This window comes from Ceratotherium simum, chromosome 3 (genome assembly GCF_057802395.1).
Source record: "Ceratotherium simum simum isolate JZ-2026a chromosome 3, ASM5780239v1, whole genome shotgun sequence".
In the NCBI taxonomy this organism is placed as follows: Eukaryota; Metazoa; Chordata; class Mammalia; order Perissodactyla; family Rhinocerotidae; genus Ceratotherium; species Ceratotherium simum.
Window position 1 is genome coordinate 59,522,596 of NC_141902.1, and position 16,387 is coordinate 59,538,982.

Here is a 16,387-nt window from a genome sequence, read left to right on the forward strand (position 1 = left end):
AGACTATAAAAATAGCAGCTAAGTGCTCTGGAATCAGTTTGGCCAAGTTCAAATCCTGGTTCCATCCAGTGTTAGATTATCAGATAAGCAAATAAGCACGTGTAGAGGGTATTGCAAAAAAGGGACACCAAAAAAAGCTTAAATTTCATTCAAATAATTTTATTTAAATAATTTAACAATGAGGTATCATCATCTTAAAAAGTCAAAACTTTGATGATTTTACTTACCTTTTGCTTATTTTATGCTTTGGAACTGATTTTCTTTTGAATTACAGAAGTGGCACTATAATCACTTCAATGCTTGATGATGTAAAGGTTTAGAGACAGGAAATTATGACTCTGATTCTCTCATTCATTCATCTACTAAACATTTATCAAATGCTCTTGAAAAGGATATCTGCCTGTTTTATTTTTTGTTATCCAGCATCTGAACTCCCTCTCTATGTTTAGAGAATCTGCCACCATGTGTGTCTTGGAGTGACACTGGGCCCTAGAAGTCAGCCATGGAAGCCAAGAAGGCCAGATACTTGCTTCCCTATTTAGGGACCAGGCACATAGATTGGTCAATTAAATGCTGTCATGCAGAATTTGAATCTAGAGCTAAAGATGCAAAGACAGGTTAAACTTCATTCTTAGGGCAGTGACATATAGCACCCAGTGGCAGTGTTCCAGTAATGGTATGTTTTTAAGAGAAACGGGTGTAGATGAATGGGGAAAACGGTATAACGATATTTAGTGTTAGGACTGGCAATTATCTTATAGAAAAGACATACTCCCACCTCCTTTTTGGTCAAAACTGTAGTCCTGGGGAAAAGTCAACGGTGTCTTAAACAGGAAAAGGGTTTTTCTATGGTATAACTTTGGCTATGGTCTAGCTGTGAGGTTGGTTCATTGGTTTCCTACTTGTACTCAGGATCTGGTTCTCCAATCTTCCAGTCATTTCTGCAAGCTAACTAATATCCTTCCAAAAAAATCCTTTTCTTTTGCTTCAGCTAACCAGAGTTGACTTCTGTTGTTTGCAACCAAGAATCCTAAAATGATAACCCTACCATGTGCCAGGCTCTGTACTAGGCACTGGGAACACAAAGACAAATAAGATATAGCCCTGCCTTACATGAGTTTAATAGAGAAGGCAGACAAGTAAACAAGCAATTATGATAAACGATAAGTCTATTATAACAGGAGTAATCATAGAAAGCACAAGGACACACAGGTTAGGCCTGAGGAGTCAGAAAAGAAAGAAATATCATTGCAAGCAAAAGGTGCAAGAAGTAAAGACATATAACCTTTTCGTTTCTCTGCTCATCACCTCCTTCCTACACAGTATCAAAAAACATATTTGAAGGCCAACAGTGACAAGAGACAGATTGATGGGTTTGTGGAAGGAGGCACAATTTGTGACCTGGGTGACAATGGTGTTATTTTTGAGCTTGCTATATGAAGATGAACCTCATGCTTAAAACACAGACACACCCCCACACCACCACTACAAAGCTGGCCACAACTCCCGCCCTTTTCTCTCTCCTTCTCACCTACCTCAGTCACTTCTCGGAACAGTCAACTATGGAGCTCTGGGTTTTGGGTTTTTTTCTATTTGCTTGGCTGCTTATTTGTGATTCAAGCGGTGTAGGAATCACGAATGAGTGGATAAAGGAATTGAAAAGAGAAGTAAGGTGTTAATCAACTGATCAGAGTAGTGAAGCACAAAGCATTCTGCCAACTGCTTACACTAGTTTTGCTTAAAGGTAGGTATAATTCTACGGGAGAAAAAAAACTGATATAAAATAACATTTAAAAAAATAGTGTGTGTATGCTCTTTCCTCTAAAATTATAAAATTTCAGCCTTGACGCATCATTTTTAGAGATTTACCTTTTAAAATTACATTAGGCTTATACTACATATTTTTTCACTGTCTACTTTTATAAAAACTGTGATCTTCGTTAAGTTTCGTAAGCTCTAACATTTTGAGTCGTCCACTGTATTGAGGTCTATGCTTGAACAGGAAAAATCACCATAAAAGTAAATTAACAAAATAACCAATCAACGACTGTTAGAAAAATTTGATAAACGAGGCTGAAAGCAAATGATCAGTGACACCTCATTCTCAAAAGTGACATCTAAGTTACAGAACAAAATGATTCGAGTATTCTAAAATCTACAGTCCTCCTTTGAAAAAAGTAGTATTCACTATCATGTGAAGGACAGATACAAAAAAATGAGTTTTCATTTCAGTTTCATTAAATTGAATGGTGTAAAAATTCACTTCAGTCATACCAAACTCCACACCAGCTTTGCAAATTCAGTTCTTTCTGCCAGAATGCCCGTGTTCAAATGACCAGCTCCTACACAGTACTTGAGACCTGCTCTTTGAAGCCTTCCCTTACTTCTTCCCCAGGACAGATTGTCATTCTCTCTTCTTATGCTTCAAGAGCATCCAATACATACGTCTATTACGATTATCATATCAATACTGTAATCATTTCTTTGAACATCAACTCTTCACAACCAGATTAGGAATTCTTTGAGAATAGGTAATGTAACATTTCTACCTCTGTAAATATCTGTTTTAGCACAGTCCCTAGCATAAAATAGGCAGTCAGTAAATGCTTGTTGAATAGAGAATGACATAATGTATTAATAATGATATTAATGTTATTTATGTTCATGAAATAGCATGACTCAAACTTCAAATTCTGTATGCAGAAGTTAAAAAATCAGTTCCATTGGTTTTTATTTGAAAAGGGGAGATATTTTTACAGCTTTCACAAATAATCACCTATGGATTGGGGATGAAGTAATGTAAGTTCTTTACTGCTATATAAAGCCAAGGGAGGGCCGGCTCGGTGGCGTAGCGGTTGGGTTCGCGCGCTCCACTTTGGTGGCCTGGGGTTTGCAGGTTCAGATCCTGGGCATGGACTGATGCACCACTTGTCAAGCCATGCTATGGCGGCGTCCCATATAAAGTAGAGGAAGATGGGCACAGATGTTAGCCCAGGGCTGATCTTCCTCAGCAAAAGAGGATTGGCAACGGATGCTAGCTCAGGGCTAATTTTCCTCACAAAATAAATAAAATAAAGCCAATGAGTGGTCTCTTTTTTATTTCAAAAGAATCTTAATTTTATTTCACATTATTTAGTATTCCTTTGTAATTACCACCTTTTAGGATATCTATTTAGCCTAGATACCTCTTCACAGAGTTGTATGCTCTGAATCCACTCCCCTACTATAAAAATGGGGCATTAAATGTTCTATGAAACCTTGGTTTCATTCCATAGCTGACTGGACCAGACATAGACATATGCCTCGACTGGATTTTCTGCCAGCGGTTTAGAATGGGATCACAGAACCATGAGCGAATGTATGCATTTAAGAGTTAGAGTACTTGTTCGGCCATGCGCAGTGGTAAAAGACAACATGCAGAGAGAGAAAAATGAAGTGGACAAGTAGGGAGAAGCAGAGAGATCATGCTGCCCTAGGGGGGTGAGAAAATAGCTGAGTTACTGACGAGTTTCCAGTTCCTGGTTCCCTCCCCCTCATGAAGTCTGGCTGTACTTCTATCTTCAGGTACTGTGAAATCCCCTGTATCCTTGCCATTAACATTAATTTCCTTTTTTTTGAGTAAGTTAGTTTGAATTTGGTTTCTATTAGTTACAAACAAAAGAAATTTGATTTTAAGAACCTCAAAAAAGAAAAGGTCAAGTAGGAATACCAAAATGTCAATTAATCACGAGGGAAAAAACCTACCTTGTTAAAAAATAGCTGTTACCTTGGTATCTTCAGGCATTCTTCAGCTTAAGAAAATGAAAAATATTCACCAACCATAACAGGTTCAAACAACATCCTATAAATCCAACTTTAGCATAGTTGTGAGTCAGTATGAATAAAATTCTATTTCAAACTTCAGAAAAAAATGAAAGATTAAAAAATAGGGAGCATTTTAGAGCTTATTAGAACAAATTATTTTTTAAAGAAAAATAATACCACTTACTACAATTTTGACCAAAAAGGAGGTATGGGTATGTCTTTTCTGATGATAATTTCCAATCCTATCTAACACTAAATATCATTATACCGTTTTCCCCATTCATCTACACCCATTTCTCTTAAAAACATAACACTTCAGTGTCCTCAACTAAAATACTCAGTGGTAGTAGACAGTGACCTTTAAAAAAAACGAAGCATTTCCCAGTAGCACAGTCATTATATGGCATTAGTTTCTAAAACAAGATTGATATATTAGGTTTTCCATTTTTCTTTTTTTTTTTTAAAGATTTATTTATTTATTTTTCCCCAAAGCCCCAGTAGATAGTTGTGTGTCATAGCTGCACATCCTTCTAGTTGCTGCATGTGGGACGCTGGTGCCGGAAAAGCAGCGCGTCGGCGCGCGCCCGGGATCCGAACCCCGGCCGCCAGCAGCGGAGCGCGCGCACTTAACCGCCAAGCCACGGGGCGGCCCTCCATTTTTCTTTGACATTAGTTTGTTAGTAAGTTTCCTTCTGCAACTCAGACTTAAAAAAAAAAACTAGTTTCTTTAGTAACAATTTTCAAATGGATAGTGAAGAAGAATGAATACCAGTAACTTATACTGTTCCTAGATGTAAAACAAGACAAACTTACATTTATAAGAAAAAATGACTAGTTTCACATAATCAAAATTTAGCAAGACTGGGAAAATTTACAAATATAACAGCAAGTTCAGAGATAAAAACAAACAAAACAAAACAAACAGTACTTCTATCAAATTTGCCAAGATTATATAGACAGTTCTGGTATTCAGGAAAAAATGAGAGACTAAATTTAGGGTAAAAGGAAAGGTTTATGAAAAATTGAACTGTGATTGCCATAAAAAAGATTTTAAGTAAACAGGCCTCAATTGTTTACAATAATGGAAGAAGGCAGAAGTATTGATAATTTTTAATGACTTATATTGCCTCTAGAATGTATTTACTGAAATTACATTTGATTATGAGTGTCCGATATGCTGAGAATTTATTTTAAACCAAATAGTGAAGAAATAGTATGCAGGTTTGGCTCAGAAGTAGTTGGGAATTCTTTCAATTTCCCCTTCTGCCCCCTTGGTTCAATCTTTCCCTACAACATGTTTCAGTTTATCTCCCAAATTAATAAAAAGCACAATCTTAGCGAGCTACCACTCTCACACCTTAATCTGTAACAGGAAAGGCTGGATAAATGCTATAATACAGACTATGTGAAGATTAAGAGTAAATAAAGGGCATTGCTAGAGTTTAAACAGTGCTATCAATAAGAAAAATGTGCTGAAATTTAAATCATTAAGTAGAACAATTAAGAAAAGCTAATCACCATTAATGCCAATCTCAAATTTGTCACAGAACAAATTTGGAGCTACTGGAGAGAGACTAACGGTCAACTTGCCACGACATTCTCAAAAGCTAGGAATCTTTCTTTTAAAACCCAGGATTAACTGGTTTGTTCATTCATTCACTAATTCTAGAATAGTAAGGGACACCGATACATAAATTAAAACATTCTAAGGGCAACAATAGCTATAATAGGTTATTTACTGAACATTTACTAAGTGCCAGGCACTGTTCTAAGTGCTTAACTTGCATTAACAAATTTAAGCTTCACAACAATTTTATGAAGACATCTTCATTTCACAAGGGAAGAAGCTGAGAGAGATGAGAGAGAACAGCTAGTCAAATATCAAAGCCAAGTTTCAATCCCAGATAGTCTGGATCCAGAGCCAACTACTTTATACTCCTTCTCAAATACCATAATAATTCATTCAACAAATTCTTACTGAGTGTCTTCTCTGTGCTAGGCACTGTTCTAGGTGCTTGAAAAATAACACAGTTACTAATTGATTATTTCAGGAGGCATCTGATAAGCCAGACAAGAGTATGAGTCTGAGAAGGCTTTCTGGAGGAGGTAATGCCTAGGTTGAGTCTTAAAAGATGCAAAGGAGTTATACAGGCAAAAAGAAAAGGGAAGGAGAAAATGAAGTCATTCCAAGCAGAAGGACTATATAAATGGTCAACAATTCAGAAACAGCATGTATATTCAGGGAATCTTCAAAAAGTAGTTCTGTATGGCTAGAGTGGAAAACGGAAAGCAGAACTTCATGAGTTAAGATTAGAGAACCAGTCAGAGGCCAAATCATGGTGAGTCTTAATGACATGGTAAGGAGTTTAGACTTTATCCAGTTGACAACGGGGAGTCACTGAAGAATTTTCGAATTGTGTTTTAGACAAACCAGTCTGGCAATTCCGAGAAGGTGAATCTCAGGGAGAAAAAACTGAAGACAGGAAACCCAGTGAGAAGGTAAGGAAGCAATTCCTAATAAGGCAGTGGTTGAAACAGGGATGCTAGGGAAGTGACTGCTTCAAAAAATATTGAGGAGATAAAACCAGCAGAATTCAGTAAATGAATGGATGTGAGGAATGAAAGAGAAAGAGAGGGAGGAATCATGAATGACTCATAAGTTTCTTGGATGATGAAGTCAATAGTAGTCCATGATGTCTTTAAAAGACAATAGATCAAAGAAAAACTTTAGGTAGGTAAATAAATTCAGTTTGGACAAATGGAGCATGAGGTGAAGATAAGCAAACAGATAAAACAATCTGATGCCTTGGAAAGATACTAATGCTGGAAAAACGACTTGGGGAGTAATTGGTAGATACGTGGTAACTGAAACCATAAGGATAACTGTGACATACTAGGGGAAATGTGAAGACCAAGAAGAACAATTGGTCGACCCTGGGAACATCTCTTCTTATGGGACAGGCAGAGGCAGGAAAGCCCTCAAAGGAAATGATCAACACACTGAGAAGCTACAGGATAAACAGAAGAGGGCAGCATGGTGGAAGTCAAGGGCTAGAGTTTTTTGAGAAAGTGGCCAACAGTATTATTGTCATTGGTTACTTTAGCAAGAGCAAGTTTAATGATATGAAGAAGCAGAAATTAGACTGCAGTGGGATAAAGAGTAAATGGGAGGAGAAAAAGATAATTTCAGACAATGCAGACTACTCTATCAATTTTCTCATCTATAAAATTGAGATAATGGGTTATTTTGAGCACTAAATGACTTATCACATGGAACCTCACATAGAGTAAGTGCTACAGGCCCTTATGGACTATTTCTGCCCTTGCTCACTACACCTAGCCACACTGGGTGCCTTTCTGTTCTCATCCCAAACTCCTTTGCACTGCAAGGCCTTGCATTTGATGTTCTCCCACAAGGATCCCTCTTTCCTCAGCTCTTCACATAACCGGCTCTTTCTCATCTGTCAAATATCATCTCCTAAGAGAGGACTTCCCTAAGAAGTACCCCGAGGACCCTCTTTCAGTCATTCTCTCACATCATTGTGTTTTATTTCCTTCATAACTCTTACCACTCTTTGAACTTTTCTTGTTGATTTAGAGGTAATACAGCAAAGTGATTGAGAGTGCAGGCTTCAATCAGACTGACTGCATTCAAATTCCAGCTCTGCCACTTACTAGCTATGTGACCTTGGACAAGTTGCTTAATCCCTTAGTGTCTTCATTTCCTCCTCTTTAAAAGCGGCAAAATAATAAAGTACTTACCTCACAGACTTCTTGAGGGAATTAAATGAGCTAATTCATATATAATTATCATAAGAATTGCAAGTACAGTTGAGGCACTCAATATTATTATATACTTGTTTACTTGCAATGATCTTAATGCTGCACTAAACTGCATTTCTCAACATGTATTACTAAAAATATCTGAAGCTGTAATAATTCTTAGTCCAAACCATAAAGACATCAACTAACAACCAAATGAAGGAGTACTGCTCTGACTAAACCTCAGGAAATATTACTTTCAGAGAAGGGATTTTTTTTTTGCCACAAAAACCATAAAAAAAAAAAATACAGAGCTAAGGCTCCATAGTTAAGCAAGGGAAATTTTTGATAAGTTTTATGTGTAATTACTATGTAACTTAGACTAGTTTATAAAAATTAAGATTAAATATGGATGAGAAAAAAAGGTTCTGAAAGGTTCTGACCTAAGCAACTTTGGAAAACAGTGTTTTGACTGGAAATTCTAAGACTAAAGACAAAAGGAACTGTACATACATCTACTTTAGTTGGTAAAGTCCTTTCTTATTGGGATACAGGTTAACAATTATGAAACTGTACATGTATAACAAGATTGAACAAATAAGTAAATGGATGGTGGATGGTAAGAACCATGTTTCTCACTTTTGGAGAGGGAGGTTACAGATAAGCAAAGGGGTAAGGCCAAAATGAATCACGTGCTACTTGAGTCAAAGATATCAGTATGAACTCATGTTTAGCTTCATATAGATACAGATAGAAAGATACAAAAATAGTTATATGTTTGTATATGTGGGTTAGTATGCATACATGTATTTCCTAGGTCTGTACACTGAGAGGGCCTAGCAGCAATGATACCCCAGCAGCAGTGAGCATACTCAGTGCCCAGATCTTGGTTTCAGGTATCATTCTCTAATAAAAGTAACGAGGGATCCTTGGAGAAATAACCAGTTGATTGCAGGGTTGGGGCAGGAAATATACAAGATGAGCCTGGAGCATCTTGTAGTGCCAGAAAGTAAGGAAGTGCTCAAAAAAATGAAACAATGGGATATATCTTGTTGGCCACAGGTGCCAACATGAAAGAAATGGAACAATTTGAGCAACAAAATAAATAAAGTAGTATAGGATTATAACCCAAAGTTATAAAATGAATATCCATGAGTCCATACTGATATAAATAAATAACAATAAATAAATAAATGATGGAAAAAAGAAAATTTTCCCTTACAGAAGAATTTGAAATAATTTTGTAGATACTCTTCCCTCAAGGGGTTGGAGCTTAAGTCCCCACCCACTGAGTGTGGTCTACACTTAGGGACTTGTTTCTAAAAAGTAGAGTATAGGAAAACTTTACAGTAGATAAACCTGGCAAACACTACCTCAGCCAGGTGAGAGAGGTTAAAAATATCAGGGATAAGTCATACTGATAGTATGTACCCTTGATACAATGTAATGAGAATGGCATTTTACCTCTGCCGTGGTCTTCCTCAAACCCATAACCCCAGGCTAACTAGGTGAAAAACATCAGACAAACCCAAATTGAGCGACATTCAACAAACTATCTGACCCATACTCCTTAAAACTGTCAAGGTCATAAAAAACAAGGAAAATTTGAGAAGCTGTCACAGCCCAGAGGAGCCAAAGGAAACAGGACGACTAAATGTACTGTGGAATTCTGGATGGGATCCTGGAACCGAAAAAGCACATTAAGTAAAAACTAATGAAATCAGAATAAAGTATGGACTTTAGTTAATAGTAATGTTCCAGTGCTGGTTCCTTAGTTGTGACAAATGCAACATAGAAATGTCATAAATTAACAATAGAGGAAACTGGGTGCAGGATATATGGCAACTCCTTGCAACTTTTATGTCAATGTAAAACTATTCTAAAATTAAAAGTTTTTTTTTCTCAGTTTTTTTTTTGTGTGTGTGTGTGTGTGAGGAAGATCAGCCCTGAGCTCACATCCAATGCCAATCCTCCTATTTTTTTTTGCTGAGGAAGACTGGCCCTGAGCTAACATCTGTGCCCATCTTCCTCTACTTTATATGGGACACTGCCACAGCATGGCTTGACAAGCAGTGCGTTGCTGTGTGCCCAGGATCTGAACCTGTGAACCCTGGGCCACTGAAGCAGAGCACACACACTTAACTGCCTGTGCCACCAGGCCTAAAATTAAAAGTTTATTTAAATTAAATAATAACAGTAGTAGGGAAGTTATTGGCATAACCAGAATGAGTCTTTTAAGTCATGTATAGTAGATTGGACAAAAACAGAAATATAGTTAGTACTGTGCAAAACAATCTGAACAGTGATGAACAGTTTATAATACTGTACATGTAAGTGCCTAAAGTCATTTCATATGTGTACATTTTTATTCTTTAGTTGGTAAGCACTTTAGGACCAGAAAATTCTCCTCGAAGCAGGAGGCCACTCAAATTTTGGACTAAAGCAAACTTGCAGAACTAATTATATTAATAAAATTCCATGTGGTTTTTGAAGTCCACAAAGTTTAAATAGTTTTAGTTAAAATATATTTACAGTACATTACTGAAACATTTCCTCATAATTTCAGAAGGAGAGAAATTTAACTATACATATTTTAAGAAAGTACATTGGAAGGTTCACTAATAACAATATACTATAGTATAAAATTCACAATAACTTGGGTCCATAATGGTCACTGTTTAAGAGATTTGGAAAGTTCAAAAAATGAATAAAAACAAATTTCACTAACATTTGTAACTATCTTGAATATATTTAAAAACAAACCAAAAAATCTCTTACAAATCAGTAAGAAAAGACAGCCCAATAGAAAACGTGTAAAGGACAGGTACAGGCAAATCACTGAAGAGATGACCAAAAATGCTCATACATAAGAAAAGATAAAGGGAAATAAAAATAGAACAAAAATGAAATGCCATTTCATACCAATCAGATCGGAAAAAATCAAAAAGAGTCTGACAACACTAACTGCTGGTAAGGATATGGAGAAACAGAAATTGTGAATATTCTATAAATATCCTGTAAAAGGAAAATGCTCATATCCTAAGACCCAGGAATTTGACAATCAGGTATATGACCCGGAGAAACTCTGGCATGTTGCTTCAAGAGATACAAGGATGTTCACAAGGCACTGTTTACAATAGACAAAAAATGAAAACAATCTAAATGCTCATCAATAGAGGAAATAATAAACTGCAGTATATTCACATTCAATGGAATACTACACCCCACTCAAAACGAATGAACCAGACCTACAGAGCCAATAATGGTTGAGGGGGAAAAAAAGTAAAATGAAATGTAAAAAGCAAGTTTCAAAATATATATACCATGACACAATTATATTAAAAACTGCTTAAATTTACCAGCACATTAAAAAAAAAGTGCCAGGCACAGTTTTAAGCACTTTAAGTAAATAAACTCATTTACTTTTTACAACAACCTTACAAGGTAGACATTTATATTATCATTCTTTGACAGATGAGGACTCTGAGGCATGGCGAGATTTAAAACCTTTGCCTAAGGTCACAAAACTATTAAGTAGCAGAGTCAAGATTCAAACCAAGGGAGTGTATGGCTCCAAAGTCCACACTCTTCAAAAGCATCTAAAGTAATGCCATGTACTACTGTTCATATAGATAGTTTATTAAAAGGTAACTGGAAGGATACACATCTAATTTATCATAACAATTGCCTCTGGGAGGGGATATCAGGAGAGAGGGAGGGAAGATGAAACTGGGGAGAACAAAAGGAACTTTAACTTGATTAGCAATGTTCAAGTACAGTATAAAGTTCTACACTGCTCTTTTAGAATTCAGTGTGATAACTATAATATATATAATTCTTTTATATTAAATATATATCTGAGGCAAAAATGAAAAATGTTAACATTTTGTATGATGGGTATGTGCGTGTTTACTACTTTTTTTGTAATTTTCTGTATTTTTAAAACTTTCCAAAAAGAAAAATGTCTCATCTATAAAACAATATTACAACAGAAATAAAAAGAAATTTAAGAAATTTCCAATCTCCATATTTCAGCTTTTATTTGGAAATGAAAACAGCTAAACTGTGAGTTTATGTATATATCTATACTTTAACAGACATATGGAAAATGCATTTTTACATGGCTCAAAAGAGATACTAAAAGTACACCAAAAACAGTGTCTCTTACTATACATTTTGATGACTCACTATTCTCAGTGAAAATAAAGTATAGCAGTAGCAGGAAAACTCCCTTGATATCTTTCTCTTTTTTCTTGAGAGTTTGCTCTCTGTTGCTTTCTACTTGTTTGTGCTTTTTACAAGGAGGGAGCAAGAAGAAGGTATCAAGAAATTGTCACACACGTTAAAAATAACAATAACAGCTATAGATGAACATATATGCAGCCCTTCTGAATACAAGATTCCCCAACATCCAATCAAGTAATGTTCCAAAAATTTATTTGTAAATTGGTTGTCTGGAACTCAGAATATATTTTCCCATAAAGAAAGTTAAAAAAGGATACGAACATCAGGAAGAAGATACTACCTGAGGTGCCAGGCCATGAGCGGGGAAAGAGGAAAAGCAGAGCACACAATATGCACCGATGGCCCAAGAAGAAAAGAAAAGGTTCTCAACCAGAGTTTGAGGACAGACATCATGTTTCATTAACCTTTGTATCCTCAGTGACTAGCAAAGTACCTGGCACCTCATAAACATTCAAAAACTGCTGTCTACTGACTGATGAGGTGATGAGGAAAAGACTGAGTCAAGCAGTCCATCAATAGGTGGCACTGTCAACACAGAACAGTCCAGGCGTAAGATGCAGATAGAAAAGAGGCTGGAGAGTCACAATGTGCATTAATACGAGCATCCACATGTGTAAAACTATTACCAGGTTGGTGTGGTAACTAGGAGAATCCCTTCAACTAAATCATTAGCTCTTTCCATTACTGCATAATGTGTAAGCACCATATTTTGAGTTAGTTTTTCTAATAATGAATCATAAGATAGCTTCTCTGTTGGAGCAGTGGTTATGTGGGATTTTCAGAACTTTCTCCTATGACCCTTGAAAATATTTTAATGTCATTTTTGTGATTATTAGAGTAATGCTATTCAGAAAACATAACAAAGTATAAACACTAAAATAAAAATTACCTATGATCCTATCATCCAGAGATAACATCTTTTAATATTTTACATATTTCATGCCAATCATTTTGCCATATATATGTGATGTTATAAATAATAACATAGTATATATTTCCTTATATTCTAATTTTCTCTCAATATATATTATACTGTATTGTCTCATGTTAGTAAATTTTTTATAAAATATGACTTTTAACAACTGCATCCACCATATGGATCAATTATCACTAATTTCACTATTTCTCTATCACATGACATTTAGACTGCTACAAATTTTTCACTATTATAGTAACATACTATATAAATTAATCCTTTTTTATGTTTAAAGTTCTACACTGCTGTTTTAGAATTCAAAGTGCTAACTATGATATACAGTAATAAAGGGTGGAGTGCTTGACTTCCCCGCAACCCACAAATTCTACTGAGGAATAATCAATAATCTGGGGCATTAAACAAACAAACAAACAAAAAAAAGGAACAAATTTTTATCAGCTTTTCTTCAGTCATTCTCTTCTTCCACATCTGGTAAGAAAAAGGAAAGTCCCACAAAGATAAGTCTCTGACATCAGAGAGGGTAAGAATAACAAGTCAATTTTCCTGCTAGAGCCTCGTCTGATTTCCACTAAGAATACTGAACCATCAATTTAAATAGGAATAGCACAAGATTTGTAATATCTCAAACATCTCTATTTGTATCAGTGCTTACATCCAGGTTTTCATAGTAAGATTGCTGAGAAAAAACCTGCAAACAAAAAAGATACTGTAACTAACATCACTCAATGAGAAAACAGTAAATTTTCTTTTACAATTCTGCCATGATGTTTATTATATTTTCGTCATATACTCTCTCTTCCTTCTTATAGCCTCCTAATTATTCCAAATATTATGCGAGTTGCCATAAATAGGCCAACAGCACCAAGAGCTTAAGAATCAATAACTGAGCCAGTGGTAATTCATGTGGAAAAGTTCAGAACAAATCAGCATCAGCTTCCTGGCTCTCTTGCACAAACGGAAAATTTATATTGCTTCACCAACTTTCAAAAGTGTAAATTTGTGTACATAAATTTAAAACTCAAGTCATAATTTACTCACATTTATTCCCAGTATTGGGCTGGTGCCAACATCAATTAACTTTCCTAAAAAGTACATGCTTATAAAATTCCACAATGAAGTGAGTCTAATCACTCAGAAAAAGAAAATTATGTAACATATAGTGTATATAATGATGATGATGATGATGATGATGATGATATATGCTATTCTCGACTCCTACTGAGATCTGCAGTTCAAAGGGAAATTGTGAAAAATGAAGCAAAAGTTGCCCAAAATGTTTAATTCTGGCCAAAACAAAACAAAGTTCCCATAAAAGAAGTCCAATACAATCTTTTGTTTCATCTTAAGTTCAAACAGGGTTCAAATCGTTCGGAAATTCTGTATACTCAAGTTTTCAAAAGCTGAATCCCAGATCTACTCTAAACATAAACTGCATAACTTACCCAAGAATCCTTACATATTACCCAATCTTAGGTTCCCCCAGAGACTATTTTTTACAATAATCTCAAATGTACAATAGACTAGTGTAACCTGGGCTACGCTGTTTACAGGTGTCTCCGCCTCCTTCCCCCAAGAGGAAAGGAGAAGAGACTGGGACAAGCAGAAAATAGAGACTATATACACCAAACAACAGTTTGTAATCTTGTAAAATTGCTTCTTTTACACTTGGGCTATTATTTTCATCAATGCATAATACATTTTAAAGAATAACATATTCCCAGAGTAACACAATTTCTGCCCTCACGGGTCTCTAGCTGGCTGACACGCTTTTCTCAAATAAATACATGCCTGTTGACTGATGCCTGTCCTGCTGCTGCAAACAAGAAATAACTGTCCTATAAGACAAAAACTCTTCTCTAACGCTCCAGGCGTGACTACAGGTTTGAATTAAAAGCACACTGGAACAATAACAAAAATCGTCCAGCACATCCGTCATTTAAAGGCACGATAATGAAAAGCTGTAGCCGCGACCCAGTTTCAGGTCACAAGGTTTTTTTTTTTTTCTCCTCCCCCCAGAAAGCGATAAACTTCAAAGGGAATGGTGGCGACCAGGAATCGTTTACCACCCTCCCCCACACACACAAAAAAAAAGACGGGGGGGGGGAACTGGCCAACTTGGACGCTGACTGGGCTCATGCTGGCCAGGGTAGGCTACGCAGACCCCAAGAAGGAAAATCGGGCCTCTAGGGGCCCGCTAGGCTCCCGCTGCCGCATGTTCAAAATATCGAGCAGGTGGGATTCCGGGAGGCCACCTCCGTCTTACGTAACGGGCTTGTCAAAATCCCAGCTCCAGGACCTCCCCTCTCATCGCCTTCACCGCCTCCGCCCCCACCCCCACCTCCCAACAACAGGAGCCCCAGGCCAGCCCGGAATAGAAAATCCGGAATGAAGACACTGGAGACCCCACGCGTCCGACGCAAAGGCACGGGGGCTACTCTCAGCACTGCCGCGCAAACCAGGAGTGGACCGAGCCCGCGGAGCACGGCCCGGCTCTGAGAAGCCCCCGGGCGGAGGTCGCGGCCATTCGCGCCACCTCTCCGATCCCGGCCGGCCCCGCTCCCGCGCCCACGGCTGTCACCGCTCCGGGCCGTGACATCTCCACATGCCACTCCTGTCCGCGTCGCCGCCCCCGCACTCACCTCACGGCTGGCTCCCGCGCCAGCAGCGGGTCGAGCTTGGAGAGGGGTGCCCCGTCCCCTCACGAGCGGCGGCGGGACACGAGGGGCTGACTGCCGCGGCGCCCTGAGCCCGCTTAGCTCATCCCCAGCCCGGCGCTCCGCCCTGCGCGGCACCCCCGCCCAGGCCTGCCGTCTCAGTCAGACGGGTCTCCCCCTCCCCTCGCGGCCGCCGCTGCCTCCGCCTCCTTCTCTGGCTCCAGCCGCTGCGGTCGCCGCCACTGAGACCGGCGCCATCTTGGCAGTGACGGAAAAGGTGGGGGCGGGGATAGCGACCCGCAAGCGCCAATCGCGGGCGAGGCCCGGCCCGGGGGTCGGGGCAGGGCCGAGTTGAGGGTCGTGGGGTCCTAGCGCCTGATGCTGAGAGATGGGCGGAGAAGGTGGGCGGGGCTCAGCCTTGCTCACGGGTGACGCGCGGTGTAGCTGGGGAAATGCGCCGTGGTTCCCCTTCTGGTCGGGAAATCCCGAGCCTGAGGCGCGCGTGGGCGAGACACACCTTCCCTTCCTCTTTTATCGCCCCGAGGGTTAGGGATCCGTCTTGGGCCACTTGACCTGTTTCCTCCTTCCTTCCCAGCAGCCCCGGGGGTCCTGACGGTGCCTAGCCAGAGCACTGCGTGTCTGTCGGAGCGGCCGCTCCTCCACCGAGGGGGCACTCAGATTTCCCAGAAAACCCCCTGAGGGGTTAGCAACCACCTAGTAGGTTTCGGTCCCGGGATACTGAAGGGCAAGTAAAATGGGGAATTGGGGGGGGGCGCGGGGGGTGGTTCTCTGAAAAGTACATTGATAAAACACCTATTGTTGACTGAAGGGGTGTTGATTACGTTGGATTAATGGGATATGGCCTACTTAAACCTGGCTATGGCTCCACTATTAGTGGCTGTTGGCAAGTTACCTCTGAAAAATAAGGATAATAAAGGTTGATTACCGCTACAGGGTTGCTCTAAGGGTTAAATTCTATAGTGCA

The 16,387-nt window shown here is 38.6% G+C and overlaps 1 protein-coding gene across 6 annotated transcripts in view; it reads right to left on the minus strand.

Moving 5' to 3' along the window:
- DENND4A (DENN domain containing 4A) overlaps positions 1-15,617 on the minus strand; it is a 127,022-nt gene extending 111,405 nt beyond the window's left edge. For 5 of the 6 annotated variants that reach the window (XM_087428545.1, XM_087428546.1, XM_087428542.1 and 2 more), the window contains exon 1: positions 15,388-15,617. The gene's annotated coding sequence lies outside the window, so the exon portion shown is untranslated. The remainder of the gene's footprint in view (positions 1-15,387) is intronic. The other variant, XM_087428547.1, reaches the window with a different exon arrangement.
- Positions 15,618-16,387: the final 770 nt, after the last annotated feature.